This window comes from Doryrhamphus excisus, chromosome 11 (assembly GCF_030265055.1).
Source record: "Doryrhamphus excisus isolate RoL2022-K1 chromosome 11, RoL_Dexc_1.0, whole genome shotgun sequence".
Lineage (NCBI taxonomy): Eukaryota > Metazoa > Chordata > Actinopteri > Syngnathiformes > Syngnathidae > Doryrhamphus > Doryrhamphus excisus.
In genome coordinates this window covers 19747572-19772805 of record NC_080476.1, presented here as the reverse complement: position 1 = coordinate 19772805, position 25234 = coordinate 19747572, and the positions used below count along the sequence as shown (strand labels likewise).

The window sequence follows — 25234 nt, the reverse complement described above, 5'->3', positions numbered from 1 at the left end:
TCGTCTTCAACTGCGCGTGAAACTACAGCAGTTTGGATGGCCTTCATCACCCCCCCTCTTGTATAACGGGGGGCTCGTATATCATCCGGCATTCCAATGCCACCGCCAATCATATGCAGTGCATACATACATGCATATATTACTGGAATAGAAATTGCTAGCTCCTACGTTGAATTCCTTCACTTGACTCACAGTCCCGTATTTTTATATTTGCACACGTTTGGCTAGATCAGGGGTGGGCAAACTACGGCCCCGGGGGCCACATCCGGCCCGCCAAGTGTTTGAATACGGCCCGCCCAATCTTTCCAAAGTATTTCATTTAAAGTCAACATACAACCTGGCATCATGGCCTGAGCCAACCTTTTGATGGTTGTATCAATTTCGTTGTTTGACATGGTCTGTTGTTTACAAAGTGCTCCTGAAAAAAGGGACACAAGCACATAATAATAATAATAAAAAAAAATAATAATTATTATATTATTATTATAACTATAATGATTATTTTATTATTATTTTATTATATTAATTAATTAATTATTAATTATATTAATATTAATTATAATTATATTATAATTATATTATAATTATATTTATATTATATTATTATATTATTAATTATATTAATATTATTATATTAATTAATTATTATAATATTTTTATTATTATTATTTATTATATTAATGCTAATGATTATAGTAATTATATATAATATTATTGTTATATTTGCACATTTTACATAATAATAATATAATAATTATTATTTTAATTTTATTTTAATTATTATAATATTTTATTATTTTTTAAATATTTAAATATAAATATAAAATAATAAATAATAATAGCAGATTGCATGACAATTTTACAGATACAATAATACCAGGTGGACTGTTACGTGTAAAATATATAGTCTTTACGTCATTACTCCTTCCATTGACCGTCTTTGATCAGTGCTTGCAGTTGAACCTGCGTCATGGTCACATGTGCGCTATTAGCACTGTTAGCATTGTTGGCACTGTTTGCAAGTACACCGCAGTCTCTTATTTTATTCAAAACCAAAACATTCCGTCTTAAGTCGACATCAAATTTCAGTCATTTCTACAAAGCATCCGTCAGTTTGTCTTGTAGGGTTGCATGGCGACTTCCTGTTCAGTGTTAAGTAAGCTTCAAAATAAATGGCAGTTTTGGTTTCCACAAAGGGGGGAGGAGGTTGAGAGGTCAATGAGAGGTCCTGGTAGGTTCTCCCAAAGCCACGTAAGTCCACGTTTCCACGTCATTACTCCTTCCATTGACCGTCTTTGATCAGTGCTTGCAGTTGAACCTGCGTCATGGTCACATGTGCGCTATTAGCATTGTTAGCACTGTTTGCAAGTACACCGCAGTCTCTTATTTTATTCAAAACCAAAACATTCCGTCTTAAGTCGACATCAAATTTCAGTCATTTCTACAAAGCATCTGTCAGTTTGTCTTGTAGGGTTGCATGGCGACTTCCTGTTCAGTGTTAAGTAAGCTTCAAAATAAATGGCAGTTTTGGTTTCCACAAGGGGGGAGGAGGTTGAGAGGTCAATGAGAGGTCCTGGTAGGTTCTCCCAAGGCATGTAAGTCCACGGTGACGGGTCAAAGAGTGTTTCTGAAGACCGTATGGAAAAATCAAAAGGCCCACCCCCCAAAAATCCACACAAGATCTAGACCCACCATGGTGACCGAGCATTTGGCGGACAAATCTGATTCTTGGGTCTCACCTCAACACATAGTTTGGGTTCTAGAACCAAACTCCCCAGTGAACGTAAGGACCACTTCCCTAGACTGACCTAGTAGTCCGAGCCAACTCGGGCTTCTTACAAAGCATCAAGAGTTCTTACTTTGTGCTTATAACTTCTTGAAGGTCTTGATCAGGTTTAGTCCTTTAGTAGAACCAGGTTTACCGAAGGAGCAATCGGTTCTTTGCAAATCAGCTCCGGACGTTCTTCACTTTTAAAAATGGAGGCCGGCAATCGGCACTGGAATGCTAAGCAAAGTTAGGTTTGGATTCAAACTCATTCCAAGACTGGACTAAGGAAAAACTGGCAATACGGAGTTATTCCGACAAGTGGAAGAAAAACTCGGGGAAGTCGGTATGTTGATGTTTACATTTTACTGGGCATGCCCCATTGACTATTCTATTGGATTATAGCGCCGCATGTAGACAAGCGATTGGAATATTCCTTTCCACGGATACCATTGTTTTCGGAAAATTCATTCAGAAAGATTCCATTCGGAAAGAGGAAAAAACTCCTCATGTAAACGTGGCTATTGACCGATGACGCCCGAACCAATGGCACTAATGCGATGTGCATGAAACTAGCGCCAATTCCCGAGGTTCCTGTGGCTACAACAGGGGTAGGCAAACTTTTTGACTGGCGGGCCGCATTGATTTAACAAAATTGACGGGGGGGCAGACTCGATATTTTACATGAAACAGTCCAGCTGGAATTATTGTATCTGTAAAAGTGTCATGAAATCTGATTTATGGGCACTTTGAGATCATTTATTTGATGTAAAGTACGTTATAAATGTATCATAATAAATGTATTATTATTTATATTATTATTATTTATTATTATTAATTGATTTATTATTATTATTATTATATGCTTGTGTCCCTTTTTTCAGGAGCACTTTGTAAATAACAGACCACATCAAATAACAAAATTATTGTATATGTAAAAGTGTCATGCAATCTGCTATATGTGCAATTTAAGATCATTTATTTGATGTAAAGTACGTTATAAATTTATAATAATTAGAATGAATGTATTGTTATTTGATATTATTTGTTATTATTTTATATTATTTTTATTATTATGATGACGTAAAGTGCGTTATAAATTTATAATAAGAATAAATTTAGTATTATTTTATATTATTTGTTATTATTATTTTATATTATTATTATTAACAACAGACCGCATCAAATAACAAAATTTATTTATTTGATGTAAAGTGTGTTATAAATTTATAATTTAATAAGAATAAATTTATTATTATTATTATTATTATTATTATTATTATTATTATTATTATTATTATTATTATTATTATTATTATTATTATTATTATGTGCTTGTGTCCCTTTTTTCACTTTGTAAACAACAGACCGCATCAAATAACGAAATTGATAAAACAGCCAAACCATGAAAATGTCGTCTCAAGCCATGATGCCAGCTTGTATGTTGACTTTAAATCAGGGTTGGGCAAAGTACGGCCCGGGGGCCACATGTGGCCCGCCAAATGTTTGAATACGGCCCGCACGTTTTTTCTAAAGTATTTCATTTAAACTTAAGATACAACCTGGCATCATGGCTTGAGCCAACGTTTTGATGATTTCGTTATTTAATGTAGTCTGCTGAAAAAAGGGACACAGGCACATATAGCAGACTGCATGACACTTTTACAGATACAATAATTCCAGGTGGACTGTTATGTGTAAAATATATAGTCTGGCCCGCCATCAATTTTGTTAAATCAATGCGGCCCGCGAGTCAAAAAGTTTGCCCACCCCTGCTTTAAATGAAATACTTTGGAAAGAACGGGCGGGCCGTATTCAAACACTTGGCGGGCCGGATGTGGCCCCCGGGCCGTAGTTTGCCCACCCCTGGGCTACAACATAATAAACACAAAATCCCTGCAGCCTTTTCCAGACGATCCAAAAAAAAAAAAAAAAAAAACTTCAATGTTGCTTTTGCATACCTCAACACAACCACACACAAAGACACAAGTGTTTACTGAAGACATCTCCGAGTCATCCAACCTTAAGGATGTCCCACTCAAGAAGAAGACAAGCTGGACCAAAAAAAAACATGGTGTCACAAGGCTGGGAATCATCACAACTTCATGTGAGCCCCGTACGTAAAGATGAGAGATAGCATAAAACAGTCGAGTCCGCTCACCCTGCCCTCCAGCTCCAAATAGAAAAGTCACCTGATTGTCGGCTTGGCAGTAATAGCTGGTGTCGGGATGGAGATTTAGGACATAGTCCTAAATATGGACTCCTTCCTGAGTACAGTGAGGGGCGCCGAGTTCGTGACATTTTCCTTATGAAGAGACTTTCTTGTTCAGACATGTTCCAGATTAAAGGCTAAACCTAATTAAAGCGGAAGAGCGCTCGGAAGAAGAAGGTTGAAGAGTGACGGCGATCTTTGTGGGATTGAAAGCCAGGGAAAGGGTCCCCGTGTTGCCAGATGTACAACTCAATTCTATTGGCGTTCCATTCAATTGTATTCATTTAGTCCATTATTTAGATTTAATTGCGTGTTTCTTATGGAGGACCAAAACTGCCAAAAATAATAAATAAATAAATAAATAAATAAAAGTGGAAATAAAAACAAAATTGAAAAAAAAAATTAAATACAAAAAAATAAATATAAATGGAAATAAAAACAAAAATAAAAAAATATATACATAAATATTATTTTATTTTTGTTTTTATTTCCATTTATATTTATTCCTTTATGAAGGAATAAAATAAATATAAATGGAAATAAAAACAAACAAAAAAAATACATAAATATTTTTTTATTTTTGTTTTAATAAATTAATTAAAAAATTAAAAAATATTTTTCTGTTTTTAATAAAATAAAAAAATATTTAAAAAATAAAAAATAAAAAAAATATATTTTTTATTTTTATAAATTAAGGCCAAAATAATAAATAAATAAATAAATAAAAGTGGAAATAAAAACAAAATTGAAAAAAAAATTAAATACAAAAAATAAATATAAATGGAAATAAAAACAAAAATAAAAAAATATATACATAAATATTTTTTTATTTTGTTTTTATTTCCATTTATATTTATTCCTTTATGAAGGAATAAAATACATATAAATGGAAATAAAAACAAACAAAAAAAATACATAAATATTTTTTATTTTTGTTTTAATAAATTAATTTTTAAATTTTTAAATTTTAAAATTTTTAAATTTTTAAATTTTTAAATTTTTAAATTTTTAAATTTTTAAATTTTTAAATTTTTAAATTTAAAAATTTAAAAATATTTTTCTGTTTTTAATAAAATAAAAAAATATTTAAAAAATAAAAAATAAAAAAATATTTTTTTTGTTTTATGGAAATAAAAACAAAAATAAAAAAATATATACATAAATATTTTTTTATTTTTGTTTTTATTTCCATTTATATTTATTCCTTTATGAAGGAATAAAATAAATATAAATGGAAATAAAAACAAACAAAAAAATATATACATAAATATTTTTTTATTTTTGTTTTTATTTCCATTTATATTTATTTTTTTGTATTTAATTCTTTGATTTTTTTCATTTTTGTTTTTATTTCCACTTTTATGTATTTATTATTTTGGCAGTTTTGGTCCTCCATAGTTTCTTGGCTGCCCTTCTTCAGAAGGCCGTGTTTCTCTAATCTAAAAGACCTTAAGGCAAGACCAAAGAGCCTCCAAAGCGATTGGTGAGAAACGAATCCACTATTGGTGCAATAGTTTGGAAATGGAAGACATCCAAAATGAAGGTCCATTGTTTTCGCTCTGGAGATCCATGCAGGAGTTCACCTGGCGGGTAAACATGATCAAGGTCCACCTGCTCAAGTAGGCACTTGGACACCTGAATGATCTGATCTGATCTGATCCCAACCCAAGAACGTCACTCATACTGTGGAACATAGCGACGGATGCATTCTGCGTCGGTTTCGGCTGTTTCTTTGCTCGGGGTTCAGGTAGACTTCGCCACATTTTGGGACTGAGGAACTTGGCAGATGCGTCTTGTCTCATCCCGAAGACCGAAGACCGCATGGGTCGAAACACCTGCCGGGGCTACAAAGCAAAAGCTTGGAATGCATGTCATGATCTTCACCCTATCTGGCAGTCAAAACCATTCAAGGACTACAAAACACAGCTTGTGTTGAACGTGTACTCATATGGATCCGAGACCTGGACCGTGAAAAAGTCCCTGCAGGACCAGATTGACAGCGCCGTTTTCTTCTATTGTAGCTCGTCGGAGAACACGGTTTGATGGCCGTTGTTTCCGTGCCAAGGAACAAATCATATTGGATGTCATTTCTTTGAGACTAGAACTCAGAACTTTATGGACTGAACGGACTTTTATGGACCAGACTGGATCCCTGGAACATTTGTTTTTTTTTCCGACCACAGTGGATTTTTTGATTGATTGACACATAATCTTCTCGTATTCTCCCTACTGTATTGGGTCATAGGCGTGTTAGCGTGCAGGCCTTATAAGCTAGGAGACCCGAGTTCGATTCCACCCTCGGTTCCATTCCATCTCTGTGTGGAGTTTGTGGGTTTTCTCCGAATACTCCGGTTTCCTCCCACATTCCGAAAACATGCTAGGTTCATTAGCCACTCCAAATTGTCCATAGGTATGAATGTGAGTGTGAATGGTTGTTTGTCTATATGTGCCCTGGGATTGGTCGTGTTCTAGCTATGGCGGGGGTCTCCAACACGCGGCCCGCGGGCCAAATAAAATTATTAAGTTTGATTAATGTTCATGTTAAAGGTTAAATAACTGTTAATAGTTATCCTCCCTATCCGTGTGGAAGTGGTAAGTTTTTGGCTATTTAAGTTTAAAGGAAATAACTCGAAGGCTACCGTTTAGGTCGCTAGCTGTCTAGTTTGCGAGTTAGCATGTGTCTTTTTTTTTGTTATTTGTCGTTTTATTATTATTATTTTATTTATTTATTTATTAATGATTGATTGATTTTCTTTATTCTTGATTTGTTTATTTATTTTTCATTTTTTAATTTTGTGTAGAAAAATAAAAATTAAGATATTTGAGTTTTTCTTGTAGAAAATCGGAACCAAAGCAAAATTTATTCATTTTTCTGTTTTTAATAAATGCGTTTTTTTGGTTTTTTTTTTTTTAAACCTGATGCGGCCTAGCCTCACCCAGACCCTAGCTCCAGTGGCCCCCCAAGTAAATTGAGTTTGAGACCCCTGAGCTATGGAATCCTACTTTGCAGAAATTCACTTATCACTATCCGCTCCGGGACCAATTAACAGTGATAAATGAGGGATTACTATATCGTTTATGTATGGAGTGACACAGAACGTAAAATTAACAAAACTGATACATTTTCGGTGAGTAACACTTCAGAGTAGTAGCATGACTGGAAATTGGGATGGATACTTAAAAATTTTTTTTTTTATTTTTTTTTGCATTTTTTTACGTGGCCAGTGAACGCTTGCGAGTAAAACGGTAAACAGAAATGATGTACGCCCTCGTGTGCACATGAAAGTGGCCATAAACTCCATGTCAGTTTGTGCTTTGGCGCAATGATGGCATCCAGACACCGACCTTTTTTTTTTTTTTTTTTTTTTTTTTTTACGTTACCTTTACTACTTTTTAGTGGGAAAAAACACAAGAATAGATGAATGAATTTTCAAGAAATATTGTACTGTAGCCACATTTATGGCCTCCACTCTTGGCTTCGGTTAGTGATAAATGTTGGAGGGGTGTCCAAACCTTCCCCACTGGGGACCGAATACGGAAAAAGAAAAAGTGGGCGTGTCAGTTTTTGATATATTTTATACATTAAAGAATCTTAAAGTCATCTTTTGCGTTCTTTTACAGTAGAATTTGGACAAAGTTTGGGCACCCCAAGTATTTTTTCATTGGTACACTTTCACTGTAATCCCTGCCCCCCCTCAGCTCAGCCCCCCGTTTGGCTGGTTGATACGAGTCATTTTCTGCTCGTAAATACCTCCCGGCAAATTTGATTGTGTGTGTGTGTGTGTGTTTAGCATGCTAACTCTAGAACTAAGAACTATTATTTATTTTCACCAAAGGGAAGTATTGTTTTTTTTATTGTTTTTTTATGTTTCCTCTTGATGGAACCTGTATTAAATTAAATGACCCTGAGTGCATGTCACTGTTATTATTATTATTCTATTAGTTTCTACTAATCAAATCCAAATGGGTTGTAAATGTGAAGAAATCAGTGTTCAAACTCCGAGGATGCGCTGGAATTATTTCCCAATCTTATATGAAACGCAATGGGATCGTTTTATCATTGACGTTGGCGGCGGAGTCGGGGTTGATGTCACACAATAACCCAAAACGAAACCACAAAACAGTTGGTCAAGGACACCGAGGGCCTCTGTGTCGGTAAACCTCATGTCCTAGTGAGGAAGTGGTCTCGCCTGAAACGCTAACTACTCTCAAACCGAAACTATTACTTAAAGGACGATCGTTAGACTGTCTGTCTGATCAAAGCAACCTAATACACATCCCTTTCAGGAACACACCACCCGGTTCTAGTCTAGCTAATCTGAAACATGCTGTACTCCACGTCAGACCTTTAAGTATCATTTGTTGTTTTATTTCCTTTTACGATCTAGATTTTATGTTTTTAACTGAGACATGGTCGGACAAAAAAAAGCAGCTAGCTGTGGATGTTGCTTTGTTTGTGTTTTCTTCCGGGAAGACTCATGAACCAAAGCAAGGTTTACGTTTGAGAACTACCCATGTTCTGTAGAAATCCTCCCCCTGAGGACTCTAACTGGGTTTCCAATAGACGATAAGGGAGTCTTAAAGAACCAAATTATAGAACGAGAACCAGATTGTTTATTCCTGACAACAATACCTAATACAGACATCCGGGTTTAACTGCAGTCCCTGTATGCCTACAAGTAAGCGGGTCTTATTACAGCGCAGCTGCAAAAAAGCACCCTTCCTTAAAGAACCAAATTATAGAACGAGAACCAGATTGTTTATTCCTGACAACAATACCTAATACAGACATCCGGGTTTATCTGCAGTCCCTGTACGCCTACAAGTAAGCGGGTCTTATTATAGCGCAGCTGCAAAAAAGCACCCTTCCTTAAAGAACCAAATTATAGAATGAGAACCAGGTTATTTATTCCTGACAACAATACCTAATACAGACATCCGGGTTTAACTGCAGTCCCTGTATGCCTACAAGTAAGCGGGTCTTATTACAGCGCAGCTGCAAAAAAGCACCCTTCCTTAAAGAACCAAATTATAGAACGAGAACAAGATTGTTTATTCCTGACAACAATACCTAATACAGACATCCGGGTTTATCTGCAGGCCCTGTACGCCTACAAGTAAGCGGGTCTTATTACAGCGCAGCTGCAAAAAAGCACCCTTCCTTAAAGAACCAAATTATAGAATGAGAACCAGATTATTTATTCCTGACAACAATACCTAATACAGACGTCCGGGTTTAACTGCAGTCCCTGTATGCCTACAAGTAAGCGGGTCTTATTACAGCGCAGCTGCAAAAAGCACCCTTCCTTAAAGAACCAAATTATAGAATGAGAACCAGATTATTTATTCCTGACAACAATACCTAATACAGACATCCGGGTTTATCTGCAGTCCCTGTATGCCTACAAGTAAGCGGGTCTTATTATAGCGCAGCTGCAAAAAGCACCCTTCCTTAAAGAACCAAATTATAGAATGAGAACCAGATTGTTTATTCCTGACAACAATACCTAATACAGACATCCGGGTTTAACTGCAGTCCCTGTATGCCTACAAGTAAGCGGGGTTTTTTTTGTGCGTGTATAAGTATCTTTTGTCGGTGTTTGTGAGACTATGTGTTTGTTTTAGCTTTTATCTTTAGCTAGCAAAATTGAGCAAATACCTTCAGTTCTCATGCTAGGGCTAGGGCTTCCATGCATTAGCATTGACCATTAGCATTGTGCTGTTCTTCATTTTAACGTTCCTGACACCTAGCGGTCAGTGTTGACACAGGAGCCGCTGTCAGCCGCAACTCACACCGGTCACTAGCGCCCCCCCCTTACTGCTAACCATGCTAACTATCGGCAACGCTACAGTAGCGACCTGAGGTCACACATATTTTCTGTGTATTACAGTATTATATATATACTGCAGTATTACACTGCAGTATTTAGAACTTTCATTCCCGAATTCATCCACTTATATGATAGAAAATGCTTAATAATGCATACACGTTGCTTATATATTCATATGTTGTGACTAATAATAGTCTATATCAGGGGTCTCAAACACGCGGCCCGCGGGCCAAATGTGGTACGCAGGACACTAGTTTGAGGCCCCCGCCTTGATATGAAAGTTTGATATGTATGCTGTATGGTATCATGTACCCAGAAAAAATTATCAAGTTTTTATTAATGTTCATGTTAAAGGTTAAATAACTGTTAATAGTTATCCTCCCTATCCGTGTGGAAGTGGTAAGTTTTTGGCGATTTAAGTTGAAAGGAAATAACTTTCAGGCTACCGTTTAGGTCGCTAGCGCTCTAGTTTGCGAGTTAGCATGTGTCACAAGACGCTGCAGTTGCGCAATATGTTGTAAATAAATAAAAGTATAAATGTGACTATAGTCGTGTTTTGTTATGTGTACAGGGCTCTAATAATGCTTTGTTCATTTTAATATGAAAATTAATTAATTTGTCTACCCGGCAACTATATGTGGTTTCTTAAGTTTTTATTATTATTATTATAATATTTATCTGCCCCTAATTGAAGGGGTCCTTTCTGTGGATTCCTGCCATTGAGCTAAAAGACGCAGGTGACGGTATAACATAAATGTAAAAACATGGTTCCAACTAAGCGCAAAGTCGGGGATTTGCTGAGCTCAGACTAAAATCCTTTTCTTGTAATAAAACCAAATTCCCAACTGAAACCACATGTGGGACTACATTTGGAATACTTTTTTTTTTTTTTTTGTTATTATGTTACACTCCAAACGTGCCACATCACTGGGGTGGCTTTTCAGAAAGACAATCCATATGTGGTCCCCGTCCACACCCACCCAAACGTCCTTAATATTAAGCTCATGTCACTAAATCATAACATTAATGTAATATGTCTTGTGTTGCCAGATGTAGGATCATTACACCGATAGATAAGATAATAAGTCCAGTCTTCTGTGTGTTTTTATGGCTTCCTTTCTGTTTGTTTTGAAAAGTCGCAAGTCTTCTAAAAGGAATAATCTGCTCAGTCTTTCAATGGAGCAGGACAGTGATAGTAATCGGCCATCTAAACTGCTGTTATGTCATGAGATGATGCTAAGCATTGGATGTCCACGATGGAAGGGAGTCTCCTAAGTGTCCTTTGTTCTTCTCACAGATGTCGGACTGTCCAGGCGTGTGGCGTCCTGTCCTTGAGGCTCCTCCCCCGGCACATTTGCTACCACAGTCTGGCAGAAGATCTTCTGAGGTCCAGTCCAGATGCACCCCCAGGTATTTGTAGTCACCTTTAGCGAGAACTTCTTCTAAAGTCCACTACCAGCTCTTGGTGGTTTTCATATGATCATTTCAACAAATTTGTTATATTTATTAGTTTGCTCATTCAACCCATTTTTTAATACATGACTATTGGCTAACACAAACAGGATATACGTACTACAATGGGCCTGATGCTGGGCATTGTCTCACGTGCCTCCTTCCACCCAGGTGGGGGCGCTGTTCTGTGTTGTTTCAGTGTTGTTTATTTAAAATGACTGATAGTCAATGGAAGCCCGTTTCCGCCAATGAAAAAAAAAACAATTATCCCAATTGTAAGTTGAAATAAGAGATAAAAAGTCGAAATTATGAGATAAAAAGTCTGAATTATGAGATAAAAAGTCAAAATAACGAGATAAAAAAATCGAGATTACAAGATTAAAAAGTTGAAATTTTGAGGAAGTGTAAATGATGAGATAGAAAGTCCTAATAATGAGATAAAAAGTCGAAATTTTGAGATAAAAAGTCCAAATTTTGAGATATAAAGTCAAAATAATTAGATAACAAGTCAAAATTACGAGATAAAAAGTCAAAATTTAGAGATAAAGTGTAAATGATGAGATAGAAAGTCCTAATAATGAGATAAAAAGTCAAAATTTTGAGATAAAGTCAAAATTTTGAGATATAAAGTCAAAATTTTGAGATATAAAGTCAAAATAATTAGATAACAAGTCAAAATTACGAGATAAAAAGTCAAAATTTAGAGATAAAGTGTAAATGATGAGATAGAAAGTCCTAATAATGAGATAAAAAGTCAAAATTTTGAGATAAAGTCAAAATTTTGAGATATAAAGTCAAAATTTTGAGATATAAAGTCAAAATAATTAGATAACAAGTCAAAATTTAGAGATATAAAGTCAAAATTTAGAGATAAAGTGTAAATGATGAGATAGAAAGTCCTAATAATGAGATAAAAAGTCAAAATTTTGAGATAAAAAGTCAAAATTTAGAGATAAAGTGGAAATGATGAGATAGAAAGTCCTAATAATGAGATAAAAAGTCGAAATTTTGAGATAAAAAGTCCAAATAATTAGATAAGTCAAAATTATGAGTTAAAAAGTCGAAAATTTAGAGATAAAATGGAAATGATGAGATAGAAAGTCCTAATAATGAGAGAAAAATTCAAAATTTTGAGATAAAAAGTCAAAATTTTGAGATATAAAGTCAAAATAATTAGATAACAAGTCAAAATTACGAGATAAAAAGTCAAAATTTAGAGATAAAGTGTAAATGATGAGATAGAAAGTCCTAATAATGAGATAAAAAGTCAAAATTTTGAGATAAAAAGTCAAAATTTAGAGATAAAGTGTAAATGATGAGATAGAAAGTCCTAATAATGAGATAAAAAGTCGAAATTTTGAGATAAAAAGTCCAAATAATTAGATAAGTCAAAATTATGAGTTAAAAAGTCGAAAATTTAGAGATAAAATGGAAATGATGAGATAGAAAGTCCTAATAATGAGAGAAAAATTCAAAATTTTGAGATAAAAAGTCAAAATTTTGAGATATAAAGTCAAAATAATTAGATAACAAGTCAAAATTACGAGATAAAAAGTCAAAATTTAGAGATAAAGTGTAAATGATGAGATAGAAAGTCCTAATAATGAGATAAAAGTCAAAATTTTGAGATAAAGTCAAAATTTTGAGATATAAAGTCAAAATAATTAGATAACAAGTCAAAATTACGAGATAAAAAGTCAAAATTTAGAGATAAAGTGTAAATGATGAGATAGAAAGTCCTAATAATGAGATAAAAAGTCCAAATTTTGAGATAAAAAGTCAAAATTACGAGTTAAAAAGTCGAAATATTGAGATAGAATATTGAAATAAGATAAAAACTCAAAATTATGAGATCAAAAGTCCAAATTTAGAGATAAAGTGTAAATGATGAGATAGAAAGTCCTAATAATGAGATAAAAAGTCAAAATTTTGAGATAAAAAGTCGAAATGTTGAGATAGAATGTCAAAATAATGAGATAAATAGTTGAAATAAGATAAAAACTCAAAATTACGAGATAAAAAGTCAGAATTTAGACATAAAGTGGAAATGATGAGATAGAAAGTCCTAATAATGAGATAAAAAGTCAAAATTACGAGTTAAAAAGTCGAAATGTTGAGATAGAATGTCGAAATAATGAGATAGTCAAAACAAGATAAAAAGTCAAAATTACGAGATAAAAAGTCAAAATTTAGACATAAAGTGTAAATGATGAGATAGAAAGTCCTAATAATGAGATAAAAAGTCAAAATAATTAGATAAAAAGTCCAAATAATTAGATAACAAGGCAAAATTACGAGTTAAAAAGTCGAAATATTGAGATAGAATGTCGATATAATGAGATAAATAGTCGAAATAAGATAAAAACTCAAAATTATGAGATAAAAACTCAAAATTACGAGATAAAAAGTCAAAATTCAGAGATAAAGTGGAAATGATGAGATAGAAAGTCCTAATAATGAGGTAAAAAGTCGAAATTTTGAGATAAAAAGTCAAAATAATTAGAAGTCAAAATTACGAGTTAAAAAGTCGAAATGTTGAGATAGAATGTCAAAATAATGAGAGTCGAAATAAGATAAAAACTCCAAATTACGAGATAAAAAGTCAAAATTTAGACAAAGTGTAAATGATGAGATAGAAAGTCCTAATTATGAGTTAAAAAGTCGAAATATTGAGATGGAATGTCGAAATAATGAGATAGTCAAAATAAGATAAAAACCTCAAAATCACGAGATAAAAAGTCAAAATTTAGAGATAAAGTGGAAATAATTAGATAGAAAGTCCTAATAATGAGATAAAAAGTCGAAATTTTGAGATAAAAAGTCAAAATAATGAGATAAATAGTCGAAATAAGATAAAAACTCAAAATTACGAGTTAAAAAGTCAAAATTTAGAGATAAGTGTAAATGATGAGATAGCTTTGTACGTGATAATTATTCATTCAGGATCTGGCAACACGGATAAATACCGTTTAGGTTTTTTGGTGCGAAAGCGATAAATGAATTCCTAGATCTGTTCTCAGATGAGGTAGACCTTCCTGGTCTTCCTGCAGGCACCCCCCCCCCCCCAAACAGCACTGAAGTTAAAATCTCCTTGTCAGGACTAATAAAAATACTAATAAAAAATCCCCCCCCCCCCCCCCCCCAATCGTCCAAGATTGCAAAGAGTCCATAAAGGTTCCAGAAGGAGGCCTCATGGAATCTGGGCTTAGTTTTAGAGGATGACTCTCTGTCTGACCAACACCACCAGGGAATTCCGGGGCTTTGTCTTCAACGGAATCTTATTAAACACATAAGGAACATCTTATGCTAAACCTTCATGTGTCCTTTTTGACACCCTGTATCATCTAGTAGTACAACCATACAGAAAATGAAGGTTCGATTCCATACTGTAGCGTTAGCGTTAGCGTTAGCGTTAGCAGCCGGTCTTGGGATGGCGTCTCCGTGGTATACCTTTTCCAAAGTATGCTGCGACATCAAACACGCGTCCAGTGTTCACATCATAAACCATAAGGAACCATGTTGGTCGGCGTTGCGGTTCAAGCGCTTTTTGCTAGCGTGTTTGTGCTAGCCCAATTTTTTGCTTGAACTTTTTCTTTTCTCGTCGAAACGCCGGTTTTGGGTCAGCCCGGGACGCATCGCCAATTGGTGGGTTCCGTGTGGTTACATGTGGATGCATTTTTTTTTTTATTCAAGGTTGCCAGGGCGCCATTTTTATCATAAACAGAGGGGGGAATAATTTGGTTTGCGTGTGGAAAAAAAAGGCTTATTATTATTATTATTTCATAACAGTGAGGTGTGTGTTTTAGTAGTGCAAAAATAAGTATGTTCATTTATGATGGTTCATTTTTTATTTTTTTAGTATTTTTATTTATTATTTTTTTATATATTATAATTGTTATTGTTATTACATAACAGTTAGGTGTGTGTTTTAGTAGTGCAAAAATAAGTATGTTCATTTATGATGGTTCTTTTTTTATTTTTTTTTTATTTTTATTTATTATTTTTTTTATGTATTATTATTATTATTGTTATTACATACATACAGTTAGGTGTGTGTTTTAGTAGTACAAAAATATGTGTTTATTTATGATGGTTATTTTTTTATTTTTATTTATTTATTTTTTATGTATTATTATTGTTATTACATAACAGTGAGGTGTATGTTTTAGTAGTGCAAAAATAAGTACGTTCATTTGTTTTTTTTTAATTTTAATTTTAATTTTAATTTTTTACGTATTATTATTTTTATTATTATTATTATTGTTATTTCATAACAGTGAGGTGTGTGTTTTAGTAGTGCAAAAATAAGTATGTTCATTTATGATGGTTCATTTTTAATTTTTATTTATTTTTTTTATGTATTATTATTATTATTATTACATAACAGTGAGGTATATGTTTTATTAGTACAAAAATAAGTAATGTTCATTTCTGATTGTTCATTGCAGTGATGGCTTTGGGAGTCTGTTTAGATATAAAATATAAAAATAATAATATAAAAATATAAAATAACACGACGGGGATAAAAACAAATTTTAAGTTAAAGTTAAGCGCTAGCTTCGTCTAAACGAGATGATTCCATGTGGGTGTGATGGGAGACAGTGAGTCGTTCATAAATTATTTATTATTTTTGTGCGGGTAGCGCCACGGACCGGTATCGGTCCCTGGCCCGGCGGTTGGAGACCCTTGTATCAGTAAAAGAATAAACAGAAGGGGGAATAATTTGGTTTGCGTGTGGAAAAAAAAAAAAGGCTTTTTCGTGTTTTTTAACATGAATCAATTTTGTGTCCTTAATAATACTAGTTCCCAATGTTCTGACTTGGACTTTATTTAGTTGTTTTTTTATTTTTTTTATTTTATTTAGTGTGCGTCAGACATCAGAGGAGGCGCGGTAACTTAAAAAACATAAAGTCAAATAAATACATACATTAAAAAAAATGGCGGAAAAACATCCCTTTGAGGGCCGCTTGGCAAAGTCCACTTGTTGTACGTTACAAGGCCAAATGCATCGATTTGTGGTGCGCGGAGCCTACCATATTATTCGCTGGGAAGGAAGCCAGAGTATTTCTCAAACAAAAAAAAGTAATGTACGCACTCGCTTTTTTGGATTCTTGTATTTCTTCTCATCATTCATCTGTTATGAATTATGTCAATTTTTGCGGGACTATACGGAAGGCCATCTGTTACATAGCTAGCTACTTCCTGACTCATGCAGGATGACAAACACAATTCTAGAATGAGTCAAAGTCTAAAAAGAATGCAATCCTGGTAAGTGGATGTGTTCTTGTGTACTTCTGTGTCCTGACGCTGGGGTTCGAAACCTTTTTTCGCACCACGGACCGATGTGATTCAGGTCTTTTTTTGGCAGAAAAATACAGCAAATCAGAATCTTTATTGTCATTACAATGATATTATTACATATATTACATATAAGGAAATTTCAGTGCATTTTGTAGAAGGTAAAACTAAAAATAATGAAAAGGATAAAAATAAAACAAGGAATAACAATATAAATATAAAAGTGGCAGGTGTAAATATAAAATAAGTGTAAATATACGTATGTACATGAAAAACAATAACCTATACAGTAACAAAATGTAGAATTGTACTCTATTTTCTGTTAAGTGTCTTTGAGTATTTTGAAAAGCACTATACAAATAAAATGTATTATTATTATTATTATTATTATTATTATTATTATTACATAACAGTTAGGTGTGTGTTTTAGTAGTGCAAAAATAAGTATGTTCATTTATGATGGTTCTTTTTTTATTTTTTTGTATTTTTTTATGTATTATTATTATTATTATTGTTATTACATAACAGTGAGGTGTGTGTTTTAGTAGTGCAAAAATAAGTATGTTCATTTATGATGGTTCATTTTTAATTTTAATTTTTTTTATGTATTATTATTATTATTGTTGTTGTTATTACATAACAGTGAGGTGTATGTTTTATTAGTGCAAAAATAAGTAATGTTCATTTATGTTTTTTTATTTTAATTTTTATTTTAATTTTTTACGTATTATTATTATTATTATTAATTTTGTTATTTCATAACAGTTAGGTGTGTGTTTTAGTAGTGCAAAAATAAGTATGTTCATTTATGATGGTTCATTTTTAATTTTTTAATTTTAATTTTTTTATGTGTTATTATTATTATTGTTGTTGTTATTACATAACAGTGAGGTGTATGTTTTATTAGTGCAAAAATAAGTAATGTTCATTTATGTTTTTTAATTTTAATTTTAATTTTTTACGTATTATTATTATTATTATTATTATTATTATTGTTATTTCATAACAGTGAGGTGTGTGTTTTAGTAGTGCAAAAATAAGTATGTTCATTTATGATGGTTCATTTTTATTTTTTTAATTTTTATTCATTTATTTTTTATGTATTATTATTATTATTATTATTACATAACAGTGAGGTATATGTTTTATTAGTGCAAAAATAAGTAATGTTCATTTATGATTGTTCATTGCAGTGATGGCTTTGGGAGTCTGTTTAGATATAAAATATAAAAATAATAATAATATAAAAATATAAAATAACACGACGGGGATAAAAACAAATTTTAAGTTAAAAAACGAGATGATTCGAGATGATTCCATGTGGGTGTGATGGGAGACAGTGAGTCGTTCATAAATTATTTATTATTTTTGTGCGGGGCCGGTAGCAAATGGTAGCGCCACGTACCGGTATCGGTCCCCGGCCCGGCGGTTGGAGACCCTTGTCCTGACGGAAAGTATCATTAAAAGAATAAAGTCCCAAGGCTTTTGCACGATACACTATAAGTTTTCTTTTAATTAATTTTTTGCCTGAAATAATAAACAGAATTTAGCTTTAGCTTTAGCAATCAAGCGTTTTTTCTGTCCCGTAGTGACACCAAAGAGCAACAACACATTCCTGGAAAAAAAAAAAAACAGTTCAGTAAAAGCAAAGTCCTTCTGAATTCCATCTTCCTCTCCAGTTGTGACATTTACGATTTTCTTCTTCTTCTCTTCTTCAATGAACAACGATAAAACATCAATTTACATCCAAAGTGACACAAATAGCTCCGAGGCCGCAAGGTTAAGTCCAAAATGAGGCAAATTAGTCCCGTAGGCAGACAAAAACCAGACCCTGACAAGGTCAAAGCCCGGCACACAGAAACCAAGTAAAAGGCTCTGAAGTTATTTGGGACCAACCAGGAATGCATGAGAAGCTAATAACATTAATGGCCGCTCATTTCCATCTCATCATCTCATTAGTGGCTCTGCTACCACAACGATGAGCTCCAACGATGTTTTTTTACTGCTACTTCCATGTGCTTGCTAACTCGTCCTTCACCTCAAAGACTTGACTAAGGATACTTTGAGAGGCGGGGTACACCCTGGACTGGTGGCCAACCAATCACAGGGCACATATAGACAAACAACCATTCACACTCACATTCATACCTATGGACAATTTGGAGATGCTAATTAACCTAGCATGTTTTTTTTTTCTTTTTTTTTTTTTTACTTCTAAGAACCAGTGGCGTCATTAGGCCTATTTTAAAATGTCTTAAGCCCCCCTAAATAATTTTATGTTTTTTATTGATTTTTTTTTTCATAGATTTTTTAATTTTTTAAATTTTTTTTACAAAAAAAAAAATCTCTGACAAATTGTCGCAGGGGGTGCTGGAGCCTATCCCAGCTGTCTTCGTTCGAGAGGCGGGGTACAGCCAATCACAGGGCACATATAGACAAACAACCATTCACACTGACATTCATACCTATGGACAATATGGAGATGCTAATTAACCTAGCATGTTTTTTTTTTTTTACTTCTAAGAGCCATTTGCGTCATTTGGCCTATTTTAAAATGTTCTTAAGTACCCCTAAATAATTTTATATTTTTTTTTTTTTCATAGATTTTTTTTTAATTTTTTAAAAAAAATTTACAAAAAAAAAAAATCTCTGACAAATTGTCGCAGGGGTGCTGGAGCCGATCCCAGCTGTCTTCGTTCGAGACGCGGGGTCCACCCTGGACTGGTGGCCAGCCAATCACAGGGCACATATAGACAAACAACCATTCACACTCACATTCATACCTATGGACAATTTGGAGATGCTAATTAACCTAGCATGTTTTTTTTTTTTTACTTCTAAGAGCCAGTGGTGTCATTAGGCCTATTTTAAAATGTTCTTAAGCCCCCCTAAATAATTTTATATTTTGTATTTTTTTTTCATAGATTTTTTTATTTTTTTTAATTTTTTTACAAAAAAAATAATCTCTGACAAATTGTCGCAGGGTCGCAGGGGGTGCTGGAGCCTATCCCAGCTGTCTTCATTCGAGAGGCGGGGTACACCCTGGACTGGTGGCCAGCCAATCACAGGGCACATATAGACAAACAACCATTCACACTCACATTCATACCTATGGACAATTTGGAGATGCTAATTAACCTAGCATGTTTTTTTTTGTTTTTTTTTTACTTCTAAGAGCCAGTGGCGTAATTAGGCCTATTTTAAAATCTTAAGTACCCCTAAATAATTTGATATTTTTTATTGATTTTTTTTTTCATAGATTTTTTTATTTATTTATTTATTTTTACAAAAAAAATAATCTCTGACAAATTGTATATTATAGAGCTAAAGCAGGCTAATAAGCAAGCCAATAAGCAGGCTAATACTAGCTTACTACTAGTAGTAGTAGTAGTAGTAGTCTACCACTTCGTTCAAGAGGCGGGGTACACCCTGGACTGGTGGCCGGCCAATCACAGGGCACATATAGACAAACAACCATTCACACTCACATTCATACCTATGGACGTTTTGGAGTCGAAGCTAATTAACCTAGCATGTATGCCGGAGTACCCGGCATGCACGGGGAGAACATGCAAATTCCACTCACAGATAGCCGAGAGTGGAATCGAACCCGGGTCTCTAGCTGTGAGACCTGCGTGCTAACCACTCGAGAGTTGAACAACGTTTTAAAAACAAATTAACACAAAATGATATCATTGTTGACGTATTTGTTAACTTTCATTAGCGTTTATGATGTATTTTCTTAGTCTATAAAACATTTGGAGCATTTCTTGAACTGCTGGCTTTTCCATTGTGTTAACTATACTCTTCTTGAACGCATGTTGCGTCTTTATTTACTTGGCCAATCCGATTTGTCACATTGCGATTGTCCCCAGTATCGTTCATTTACAGCTGGAACAGGTGCTGGTTCTGGAGGATCTAGAAAGCGAGTCAAATAAGTCAAATCAACAAAATGATCCACTTACGGAACGCCATTTTTGACCTTGTGTTCACTTCCCTGCGGATGTTGTTGTCGTATCGACTTTAGTAGCCTGACAAATATTCTCACAAAACATAACAATGGTGCCTTCAAAGACTGCAGAAAAAGCACGGTCGGCGAAGCGTAAGGTCGTCAACATTGCGGGCTTTGATGTTTTTTTTTTTTTCCTTTAATGCACGTCGGAAGCACATAAAGCGTATCTTAAGATGATCCCAGACAACTTCTCACTGAGATAAGAGCCGTTGCGGCGGACTTAAACCCTCGGCAGGCGGATTTTCTACATTGTTCTGCGGGGCGTCTGTACTCGTTGTTAAAAAGACAAGTAGCATTTAGCTTTCCTTTCCCATAAGGTTGTTATCCGGGCCCCCGAGGCCAACACATGCGTTCGGATGTATACAACGTTAGAAACGGAGCGAATGGTTTTAGTTGCATTTTATATGAACGCTAGCTTGTTCCCTACGCAGTACTTAGCTCCTTGGCTAAAGACTATGTTTACGTAGCATTGTTTTTTTTTTTACTTCAAGATAGCCATACTGATACTCGCACAGTCTATTAGACTCCATTCATACTCAACCTAAACCCGTTTCGGTTTGGTTCTAGCTTAAGCTAGCTTAATTTATTTCAAAAGTAAACAAGCCTCACGGATCCAAATTTTGATCGGAATTCGTAGATTTCCTATTAAGTCATTACAGTAGGATCTTTTAATAATCGATAATCTGATGCTAAACGATCGTCTGGATTCTTTGCTTATTTCATTAGTAGATTCAATTGGTTTCGTAACATCGTTATTGAATATTTAATCCAAGCGTTCTAGGTCAGTCGGGTTTTTTGGATGGCTAATTACGTCTTGCTATTGACTGAGCCGATGCGCCTCCGATGGTGTTGATAAATGGAAGACTCCTAGGGACCGAAACCTTGTCGCATCGTGGTTTCATCGTGTTCGCTAACTCATTGAATACGGTATTTGTCATACGCATTTCGCACCAGTAGTGCAGAAATTTAATAACAAGAACAAAAAAACAAAAACAAAAAAAATGCATTTATTAAAAACAAAAAAAATTTAAAAACTAAATATTTTAAAAATCAATTAAAAACACAAAAAAATATTAAAAAAAATCAATTAAAAACACTAAAAAATATTTAAAAAATCAATTAAAAACAAAAAAATATTTTAAAAATCTATTAACACTAAAAAATATTTTAAAAATCTATTAAAAACACTAAAAAATATTTTAAAAATCTATTAAAAACACTAAAAAAAATTTAAAAATCAATTAAAAACACTAAAAAATATTTTAAAAAACAATTAAAAACACTAAAAAATATTTTAAAAATCTATTAAAAACACTAAAAAATATTTTAAAAATCAATTAAAAACACTAAAAAATATTTTAAAAATCAATTAAAAACACTAAAAAATATTTTAAAAATCTATTAAAAACAATAACAAATATTTTAAAAATCAATTAAAAACAATAAAAAATATTTTAAAAATCAATTAAAAAATATCAAATTATTTAGGGGGGCTTAAGAACATTTTGGACGGGCTTAAGACCCCCGCCGTGCAGCCCTATGAACTATTTCATTCTTTCTTATTATTTATTGAGCTGAAGGCTAAGACTTATGTTTTTCCATTGATATTTGATATTCAAACCATCAAAGAAAAATATGTATTTTCTGGCCTTTTTCTTAAAAAAAAAAAAAAAATGTTTTTTGTCTTAACTTTATTTGGGCTTTTTGCCTGACAGCATGATTGGATACAGGAAGTGGTCTTTTACACATTTTCATAAATTTATGTCATAATGTAAGATTGTCTACATCAACAAATATTAGCCTTAGAATTCTATTGAATTGTTTTTGAAATATTTCATCATAAATAGACCATACATCCAAACATTTTCTATGCCACTTATCCTCACAAGGGTCACGGATATGCTGGAGCCTATCCCAGCTGACTTCAAGCGAGAGGCGGGGTTACACCCTGGACTGGTGGCCAGCCAATCCCAGGGCACATATAGACAAACAACCATTCACACTCTCATTCATACCTATGGACAATTTGGAGTTGCTAATTAATTATTAGCATCTTTTTGGAATTGGACTATGTGGCCAACATGCTATTTTGTGTGTGTGCGTGTGTGTTTTTTTTTTTTTTTTTTTAATAAACCCGACTCATTTGAACCGTTCTGTAGGAAAACCACAATAAGCGTAATCACAGAAAATTCCCTTTTGCGTTTAACCAAGCAGGTCAATGTTGCTGATTCGCACACGGGCTTTCCCCCGTCAACTCATCATGCAGTGACACCCAGTGACGCGGAGTTTTGGTTCTCGCTTGTCTAATTTAATTTCACCGTATGTACAGTAGAATAATCCTCTGGTTGAATTTACATAATTTTCTTATTTTTATACCTAATACTTTTATAGTTAGAGCCGAAGAAACGTGTTAACAAACTTCTAAATGCTATATTAAACATTATCAGAGCCCTCTAAACATGAACTAACACCCCTATATTCATTTTTATATTCCTTTTACAGAATATAGTCGACTCCGGCAGATGCAGAGGCAAGCAGGATGGAAGCGATGCTATAAATGTGTTCCGTAAGCGAGCTGAGCGGCGAGCAGACAGGAAGTAAGGTGGTTCAGGGTTGAGTTTTAGCTTTAGGTTCGGGTTACGGCCGTGTTTGCGCCCCCCCGGGGCTGGGGCAAAGCTTTGAAACCAAAGTCCTAGATGGAAAAAACACCAACAGGAAAAGCCAATATGGAGCATAAGAGTGTGAATGGGAGAACACGTGAAGCTGGTGTGTTGAAACAGCGTGACATATCCGGTGACACTTTCAAAGTAAAAGCCCATTTGACGCTCTGCTTGTAAATGAATGTGAATATACATGCAGTTAGATTTCATAAAAAGCACAGTGAATAAAAGTAGGTGAACCTGGTGCAGTTTAGACCTGTGATTAGGTCACCTCTGGAGGATGACAGGAAGACCCTATAAATTAAAAGCACCTTCAAGTACAAAAATGTATTATTATTGTTATTATTATTATTATTATTATTTAAAAACAGGAACAAATGTAAATATTTGAGATTTATACTATTGTTTGTCTGAAAGTGAGGGTTTCCCGGTGTCATTTTAACAGAATGCAACGTTGATTGTACTTTTATTTTGACAGCAGACCGGAATTGTGTGTACTTATGACGGCAGCTTGACGTGGCAGGGAAAGACAACCTGTTGCTCGCTGGTCTTCCCAGTCATTCATACTAGCGACAGAGGAGCATAGCCTGCCTGCCTGTATGGACGCCGCTAGTGATGGACTCCCCTTCGTGACACCTTCAGCCTTTTTCTTGACATCTCACCGGAGAAAGGATTCCAATTTGAAGCATCCAAAGGACGAAGTTTATACCGTAAAGGTGCGTTGGAGACTGCTTGGATATTTTTGTCTCTTCCATCACGGCGACGCAGCGAGCCGGTCAGGTGCCGTTTGTCTTTATTAAATATTTTATTATATTAAATACTAATATTAAACTAGTTATAAGTTGTATATGGAATATATAATACATATATTACATGCTATTGCTAGCAGTAGCACCCACTATTCAGTGAACGGGTTAAAATGTCATTAAAAGACCCCCACAAGAACAAACTAGACAGGAGTTTGCGCACTTTTTGTTGCGATTTTACACTACTTCACATTATAAGACTTTATTTGTTTGCGTAAACATTAGCGACGATAATTTGTTTGACTTGAAGCTAAAACCTAGCATAAAAAATGGACTTCACGTGAGCGTGCGCGCGCACAGCTGGCTTGGTTGGGAGTTTTAACTGGCGATGTCAAAATTAAAGCATTAATTGTATTATTATTTATAATTAATTACAGTAATTCTTTATCGTGATACTCTAATGTTTAATGTCTTTCTGTATGAAAGTTGTATTTTTATATAAAACATCAGCTTTCATGCTTATTGTGCTGTTTTCACTGTTGGAGGTTGAAAATAACATGCAGACCCTGAAGTGGACATGGATTGATATTGGTTATTGTGTTTGGGCTTGTTTAGTGTGTGTGTGTTTCTCCAGGTACTCCGTTTTCCGAAAATTCCGAAAAACTGGCGACCAGTATAAATGTGAGTGTTGCTGATTGGTTGTCGAAATGTGCTTCTGGGGTAGTCTCCAGCATACCCTCGCCATCCTAGTGATGCTAAACGCGCGAGAAGATACACGGCTGGATGGTAAGGGAGGGCAAGGTGAGGAGCGGGTAATATCGGATGAACGGGAATTGTACTTTTTCGGAAGCCACGTCAACACAGTGAATATTCGAGAAGTATCAAAGCTCTCGGCCAAACTAAACTTGAGGGTAACACCCCGCCAGGGTGATAAATGTGTATGGCAGACGAGGGGTTAACAAATATATTCCCCCGCTTCAAAGGAAAGCAGTATATTTTATTTTCCCAGCCGCGGTCTAAGCTGTAATTGACGGAGTGAAAGCTCGGGCGAGGTTGGGACCTCTCGGGGTCACGGAGGCGCTAGCTGTCTGGGCCGGACAGCTGCCCCAAGGGCGCTAAACGCTCTGACCCCTACGCTCAGATGGATGGGGGGGGGCGGTAGCGCCATATTGACGTCTGTGTCAGTGGCACAAGGTAGTGCTAGACTTGGTTAGGACTTAGCCGGAATTGGACCATCCAAAGTCATTTGACAGTAAAT

At 34.4% G+C, this 25234-nt stretch overlaps 1 protein-coding gene across 8 annotated transcripts in view; it reads left to right on the top strand.

Moving 5' to 3' along the window:
- The window catches only part of il34 (interleukin 34), a 78638-nt gene that overhangs the window by 8656 nt on the left and 44748 nt on the right, over positions 1–25234 (top strand). For 5 of the 8 annotated variants that reach the window (XM_058088171.1, XM_058088172.1, XM_058088166.1 and 2 more), the window contains 2 exons: positions 11106–11218; positions 23709–23946. The gene's annotated coding sequence lies outside the window, so the exon portion shown is untranslated. Of the gene's footprint in view, positions 1–11105; positions 11219–23708; positions 24006–24742; positions 24778–25234 lie in introns of those variants that run through there. The other 3 variants (XM_058088167.1, XM_058088170.1, XM_058088173.1) reach the window with 3 other exon arrangements.